An 8,425-nucleotide genomic window follows, 5' to 3' on the forward strand; every position below is an offset into this window, starting at 1 on the left:
ATTTGCTCTGGCTAAACCTAGCTATGGCCTGGAAGGACCCCAAAAAGCCTAGGGACACCCATGGCGAGGACTTTGATTTGTGAGCCTATGATGTTGATTTGTGACACTAAAGGCTACACAGAGTAAGGTGAACCTGAAGTAAACCCTCTCTCACTTTGCAAGGGAGTAGGGAAGGAATCCATCCCTGAGTGCCTGTAACCACATGTAACCATCATAGTGTTACAGAGCTCCACTTGTCTTTGTTGGGAATGTCCCCATATAATCACAAATTGTAATTTAGTTTAACATGATCCTGAACTGTTAGTGCCAGTGAGCTCTGGGAAGGAATGAATGTACTCCTTCTGGAGGACACCATCTCTATTTTGCCCTTTCTTGTGACAATGCTCCCAAGAAAAATTTTATGATAAACTCAAACTGAAAAATAACCAAGCTGGCAAGATAACAAGGCAACATGTATAAAGTCTATCAGAAACAACAGAAAACAGAAGCAGAACAAAAAACTTCAGATAATTAACTTAGATGCAGATCATTAAAAAAAAAAAAAAAAAAAAAAAAAAAAAGGAAGAGAAACAGGAAAAAAAGAAAAATAGGCTTACTTCATTATTAGAATAAAAATAAGCTTGGCAGAATCAGCATGTAATAGGAAATTATTTTTAAAATTAATACATACAGTATTGAGATTATTACAGTAATTGCAGTGAAAAATATAACAACTGAAATTTGAAACTCAATGAATGAGTGTGGCAGCAGATTAGTCACAAAAAGAGAGAATTAGTAAAATGGAAGTGGAGCCAAAAGAATTCTGAAAGTAGCACAGAGAGAAATAAAACGGTAGAAAACATAAGAAAGAGTTTAAGAGGTACAGATGAAGAGTTAGAAGGTCTAAAATACATTTAATTTGCATTCCAAGGTATGGGAGTACAAGTTCAGGGTACAAGAGTAGAGAGGACCAAGGGCACAGAGGGAAAAGCTCTGAGCCAAGGAGCAAGGCTTTGTATTTACTCCCAGTATCAGGGGGCATGACAGTGACTTGTGACTCAATGAAACAAACTCCTGATGTTTTCACCTCATCCAAAGCCTTATCTAGGGTAGCAAGGTCATTATTACTGACCCCATCAACTTTGAGGTCTCCTATCTCAGCAGTCACATTGCTTTCTGGGTTGGCTCATGAGGTCTGAATGACTGATTTGGACTTGCACAGTGGCAACTATTTTTAGGAGTCCATCTTTTTTTTTTTAATTGAAGTGTAGTTAATGTACAATGTTGTGTTAGTTTTAAGTGTACAGCAAAGTTATTCAGTTTTATATATATATATATACATATATAAAAATATATATAAATATATATTATATATATTTTTATATAAATACATATAATATATATATAAATATATGTATAATATATACACATATATTCTTTTTCAGATTTAAGATTTAGGAATCCATCCTAACTCTTAGCATCTGCTGTTATTACAAGAAAATAGTTCAAGTTTTCTCCGTAGGAAGAGTGACTTTGCTATTTTTCCCTTCATATAAACGTTTTTTATCCCAGGAAAGTCCAGCCTTGCAATATTCACATGATTTCTTTTGTTTTTCTAGTACCATTTTAACACTTTCTCTCTGTTACTCTTGCCCACTAAGCTTTAAGTTGGGCTGTCTCTACTCTAGGAAGTTTTCCAGGTTTGCAAGGCTGATTGAATTAGTTTATCTACATTCCTTTGAGTCAGTTTCTTATTTTCTGATGGGTCACCTTTATCAGCATTATTAACTCAATCTGCACTGTAAGAGGCCAAATACCAGCCAATGCCCCATCTATAATTTCCCATGGGAATTGATCTCTCTCATGGATTTCTTCTGAAAGAGCCAAAGCTCTCTTACAGCAGCCAAGATCCACTGCAAAAAAAAAAAAAAACTCTGATGCCAAATGAATTTAAGGTTGGCCTCATAGACTGTAGGAGAGGCTGAGCTGTAAGAAGGCTAGGCTGTTACCATCCTTCTCAACAAGCCTTATGTACCTGGCCCCCTCATCTCCCAAGCAAACCAGCCAAGATTCATATGACTTGCTCGGTTTTGCACCAGAGGTCATGAATATCCCTTGTTTCACCTGTGTGGGTGCACATCTCTATAACTGTTTTCTTAAGAGGGTCAGAAACATCTGCCCTCTGCCACCCTCAAACAAATCTTAGTATCAGGTGTTACAGTGGGGAAGACCTGAGGCTGACTGCCAGATTAGTAAGGAAGTCCTCCCCCAACCCCAGCTGAGAAGACAGTTGGCAACACCCAGACAGTGTTTGGGCATCTATCTGTATTTGAATCATCTTCCTGGTACTCATCTTGCAACCACCTCTCCAGTTCTTCCTCATCAACAGGCAATAAAACAGAGGACCATTTATTGCCCAGTTGACCATATGATTTTGTCAACATGTCACTACAGAGTCCCATGAATTTTATTCAAATCCCATTAGTTAGCCCACAAGGTCCATGTCTTTCCTCTTCCAAAAGGCCAGATTCCTGTAAGCATATCACCTATGTTGCCAAAAACCATCAACAAATCTCTGAGAGGTCAGCTAGTCTGCCAAGCTTCATGGATGCTGGCAGATGACACAAGGCAGAGATCAAAGGTGAGTTTATTGCAAATGCAGTACCAAAGTATCAGCATTTATACCATTTTTCTGAGCTCCAGTTCTTACAAGGTGACATGAATTGGGCCATATGGTGACATGAATTGGGCCTTGTGTGACAGGAGAAGGGCTCTGTTCTTAGGGAACCTAAATATTTTACACTGGACAGTGAGCATAGATGCCCTTTCTTCTAGAAAGAGATGACCATCTCTATTTTCCAGGGCTGTAAGCAAACCTGTTACTTGCTTCAGAGGGAGACATTAACTCTACCATCCAAGTCTATTCTCTATAAAAAAATATCATTTAAAAGATCATCTGGGGAGGGCTTCCCTGGTGGCACAGTGGTTGAGAATCTGCCTGCCAATGCAGGGGGGATGGGTTGGAGCCCTGGTCCAGGAAGATCCCACATGCCACAGAGCACCTAAGCCCATGGGCCACAACTACTGAGCCTGCGCTCTAGAGCCCGTGAGCCACAACTACTGAGCCCGCGTGCCTAGAGCCCGTGCTCTGCAACAAGAGAAGCCACCGCAATGAGAAGCCCGCGCACCGCAACAAAGAGTAGTCCCCGCTCGCCACAACTGCGGAAAGCCCACGCGCAGCAACGAAGACCCAACACAGCCAAAAAATAAATAAATAGATACAAGATCATCTGAGGGCTTTCCTGGTGGCGCAGTGGTCGAGAATCCGCCTGCCGATGCAGGGCAAACGGGTTCGTGCCCCGGTCCGGGAAGATCCCACATGCCGCGGAGCGGCTAGTCCCGTGAGCCATGGCCTCTGAGCCTGCGCGTCCGGAGCCTGCGCTCCGCAACGGGAGAGGTCACAACAGTGAGAGGCCCACATGCCCGGGGGAAAAAAAAAAAAAAAAAAGATCATCTGGAACAAAGGGCAGTCGGTGCCCCTGCTTGCAAGATGTACAGAAAAAAAAAAAAAAAAAAAAAAAAAAAAAAGACCCATGTAGAATTATCTCCCAATATATCACAAGTTAAAGAAGAAAATTTCAGGAATAAATTGTATTACTCCATTAATTTTTACCACCAGAGAACTGTTGTAGCACTCTTTCTGTTAGAATTATTTGGTGGTACCCTGAATCACATGCACTTAACTATTACATGCAACGTGCAAATATGTTTTTTCATATTTTTATCAAAAAAAAAAAAGCTTGAAGCCCCTTTTGGAACGAAGGTTCTTCAGAGGTGGCTAAATAGTATCCATTATCTAAATCAAATATTTTAAAAAAGGGAAGGGAAGGAGGAAGTAGAAGAATAGTATAATGAGGCGGGGGGCGGGCCCTGCGCTGTGGCGGGAAAGTGGCGGGAAAGCTCCTCCCGGAGCCTGGGGCCCTGGAGGCGCTGCCGCGGACGCAGCTGACGTAGAGTTTCTGGCCGAGAAGCTGGTCACCATTATCCTGAACTTCACTCCGGACAAGATATACTAACTGGGGGCGACCTGGGGCTCTTCCACTCTGACTCACCAGTGGAGGTGGCCCTGTGGCTGGCGATCAACCCGACACCAAGATGGATGTGTTGGCTGCTTCCTCGCGAGTGGAGGGAGGTGGGAAAGTTGGAGAAGATGAGGGATCAGGAAGGAAAAGGAAGAAACGTTTCCCCCTATGCCTAGCCCTTAGTCCAGGGAACTTACCAAGCTCCTGTTAAATCAGGCTTCGGACAACATCCCCAAAGGCTCATGACATCGGGACCCCGATGGAGGACGCGCGGGACAGTCGCGTAGCCAAGCTCCCGTGTGTGCTGACGCCTTCGTGACACAGCAGGCGGCCGGCGCCAGGCTGGATAACTTGACCTCGATGGAGGTCAACACCCGTGGGGCTTTCCTCCCACCAGCGCTCGATCCCGTGGACAAACTCCGCACAGACCTGCAGCCTTCACACAGCGCCCAGTCTCGAGACTTCCAGGCAGAGACGGGTTTGTGGAGGCCCGTGTCTGGTGCAGGAGGCACGCCAGCGGTGTGTGAGCGCTCAGGACGCGACCGAGGGACGCCCATTCCTGGGAGTTCTTGAACCGCTTTTGAACGTCTGAAAAAAAGTGCAGCGGAGCAAGGAGTGGATTTATAACATTGTTAGACAGCAAAGGGCTTGTGCTTAGTCCTGGTGACTTTCTGTAATTCCGCATCTGTATCTTGGAGCCAGCTGTCCTTTTACGAAGGAAAGAAAAAAAGCTTTGGCAAAATAAGCGGTTTTCCCCGGCGGAACCTCCGGTCTCCTGATCAGAACTGCCATGCGCAGGTGAGTGTTCTGCGACTTCACGTGTTGCTTTTAAAAGATGGAGGTATGGCAGGAGTGCGGAAGTGGCTAGGCCTTTTTTTTTTTTTTTTTTTTTTCCTTTCTTTTTTGTTTCCTTCTTGAACCTGATCTCTTGGGCTAAATTTAGAGTCTCCTACAAAGGTGGTTCATCCAGAGAAGGAGAGCCGTTGAGTGGGTAGTGACGGTGACCCATGTTTATCGTCTAAGCCCTGATACACAATAAAGATGGAATCAAGCCAAATCTCTGTTGGGTTTTCCTGCCTAACTACCACGTGAAAGGAGCAAGCCAGGGGGCTAGAATGACTTGTTAGACCAAACTGAGAGGTTTAGCAGGCATCTGGAAACTTTAGACCAACACTCTGGATGTCTCTTGTTCTCTTTGCCACTTTTGGGTAAGGTCTAAAGGGTTGCTTAGCACTAAGAGGAAAGTCCAGGAAACATTAATTCCATGTTATTAAGTGTGTGAGTGAAGACATGATGCCAGGGGGAGAAGTGGGACCTGTGACATGGTTCTTGATGGACTGAGGCAAACGACTGCTATAGGCAGCAGAGACTCAGTTAAGGGCAATTTTTTTTGCCCTAGGAGGAAAAGTTTCATCTGTGGCATTTTGGAATTGCTAAGTTCCTAACAGAAAGTATATTACTGAGAGAGGAAATGATTGTCTAGTCATCCAATGAGTAGGTTCAGTAACCAGCTGGTTTTGGACGGTAGCACCATTGGTGAAAAGCAGAAGCATGCCATCTCGAGGGTTTTTGAAAGAGCCTATGTGCATGTCAGCTGAGCCTAAAGAATATCTACTGGGATTTTCCCTTCAGTGTTTAAAGTCCAAACTTACTCAAGCTACACGAGCACTATTTCTCCATTCCAGATTGGTGCCCATATGTTCCTCTAACAAACAGCTGATGGTTATTATTTGAACACTGAAGGGCCAGACATGAAGTGATTAGGACCTACAAGACCTGGTCTCCACCATTTAAGAGATGACAGGACTTGCCTTTTCATCTCACCCTTATGTGGAATCCTTCAGATTTAACCTGGGGAATCTTCTAGAGTGAAACCACAAGTTTTTGTGGAGGTTTAGGAGACCTGCGTGTCTCAGATCTCACCCTGAAACACTTTTCTTACAATCTGCCTGAGGTACAATCGAATCTGTCTTTACACTTTACCTGTAAATCTCTGTAATTGTTGAGCTTTTATTTTTATTTTTGACTTCATTATAACATTAAAAAAGATTTTTCTCTTAATGGTATTATGAAATGGCTGCAAGAAAAAATGTTAAATAATACAGAGATATGAATGATGGGAGAAAGTAAACACTCAGTTAGATCAGCACAATGGAGTGAGGACCAGAAATCACAGAGCAAGAATATGTTTTGGCTTTGCAGCTAAAGCAGATTTTAGCAGAATTAAATGTATTACTCAGAAGTGTTCCTGTCCTTTGAAAATAAATATCGAGGATGATTCTGTAGTGTGGACTGATATAAAGGAAGTCAAATAAATTGGGGAAAAAGTAGAGATATCTCAATTTTAAGTTTAAGAGAGGCAGTATTAAAATAGTACAAACAAACAAAGGGACAATGTGCATACTGTAAGGCTAGTCTTCTTTGGGGAAAAGAATACGTGAAAAGAAAGGTGAAAATAAACCCTCTCTTTTTACTACTGGACATTTTAAAAACTAAATAACTTTATGTGACTAAAATAACCTTAACAAAGAAACTCATATACTTAAAATTTGCATGAATTTAGATTAACCTGACAACTTTAGATTCAGAAAAGTATTACGGGCCATCACTCTGGTTGTATTTTTTTCTCCCCTTTATTTATTTATTTTTTAATTGAAGTATAGTTGATTTACAATGTTGTATTAGTTTCAGGTGAACAGCAAAGTGATTCAGTTTTATATATATATATATATATATATATATATATATATATATAAATCTATTATTTTCAGATTTTTTTCCATTATAGGTTATTACAAGATATTGAATATAGTTCCCTGTGCTATACAGTACGTCCTTGTTGTTTACCTATTTTATATATAGTAGTGTGTATATGTCAATCCCAAACTCTTAATTTATTCCTCTCCCTTTCCCTTTTCCCTTTGGTAACCATAAGTTTGTCTTCTATGTCTGAGTGTCTGTTTCTGTTTTGTAAATAAGTTCATTTGTATCATTTTTATAGATTCCACATATAAGTGATATAATATGATATTTGTCTTTGACTTACTTCACTTGGTTTATCTTCGTATCTGAGTTCTGAGTAATGTGAAATGACAGAGTGACAGAGACAAAAAAAAGATGGAGGAAGAAGAGGAGGGGGAAGTGGAAGAGGGGGAGGAGGGAAGGGAAAAAGAAGACAAACAGAATAAAGGAATAAAAGAAGGACAGAAGGGAAGGGGAGAGAGAGAGAGAGTCCTCGTTTAGTGCCAAAACAAATGACCTATAATGGTGTTGCAGTTAATCAAGTTGGATCACAAAAATTAAGTTTATTGGTAGAGTTTATAAGCTTCAGAACATGAATATATGATCTGTGTGGTTGCTTTGACTATTAAAAAATAAAAATAGTCTGTAATTGTACATCAGTAACACAAAAATGGAGGCAGGTTCAAAGCCAGCTATGATTACAGTCAATGCCTAAGTCCAGGCACTCCCAGGTCCTCCCTATCCAACCTCAACATCTACTCCTCAGACTAGAACAGCACGGAAAAGTCTTGTCAGTATTTGTATTGAATCGTTTTTAGACTTCTAAAAAGATAAATATTAACGGGTTGGAATCAAGTGAATTACTCAATTACATACCAACAGTTTCCAAAGCATATTCATTACGTTCTAGAATTGTAGTAGATTTATTTACTTATTTTTTCAAGGATATTTGGCTCAATAATGTAAAACGAAGTTGTTTTTACTCTGGCACTCGTTGGGGGATGAAGGCTATAAAAGTGTACCGAATGTCAGTCGTTTCCATAAAATTAATTTTAGAAAATAGCTTTTTCATCAGTGTTATTAGAACATTAAAAGATTTATTTATAGAGCTAAAGTTTACTCCACTGTTCATCTTCCCTTTATCTATCCTCTATATCTATTCACAGTGTCCTCTCCGAAAGGCTGTGTTACTATTACTATCAGAAGCAGTGGGTTGAAAGTTGGACTGTTACATTTGATATTCCTTTACTGACTACACCTTTGGATTTTGTAGTGCTAGTCAAATGATATACTATATAAACTGTTAGACATCAAATCCCTTTAATAACTTGAGAGTCTGTCAGAATTCAGACATTTTGTGTTATTGCCTCCTATTCAGAGGAAAATTATTTGCACAATTTTGGTGTATTGATTTGTCTTTTTCGTTGTTTCCTGGAGAAGGTCTATTACTGAACTGAAAGAAATATTCAACAGTCACTTTGCTCTGACTCTGAGCAAGATGGAATTGTTTTAATATAATTACAAATTGAAGAGTACCATTAAATCTGCCATCCCTTCCTTGGTCAGCTCCAGTTATGCTTTTAAATTTGAAACTATCTTCCAAGAAGTTACAAACAAAACAT

The 8,425-nt window shown here is 40.7% G+C and overlaps 1 pseudogene; it reads left to right on the forward strand.

Annotated features, from left to right (window-relative positions):
- The first annotated feature begins 3,890 nt into the window (after positions 1-3,890).
- On the forward strand, positions 3,891-4,634 carry LOC131768248 (DNA replication complex GINS protein PSF2 pseudogene; annotated as a pseudogene).
- Positions 4,635-8,425: the final 3,791 nt, after the last annotated feature.

Source organism: Kogia breviceps, chromosome 13, assembly GCF_026419965.1.
Source record: "Kogia breviceps isolate mKogBre1 chromosome 13, mKogBre1 haplotype 1, whole genome shotgun sequence".
Lineage (NCBI taxonomy): Eukaryota > Metazoa > Chordata > Mammalia > Artiodactyla > Physeteridae > Kogia > Kogia breviceps.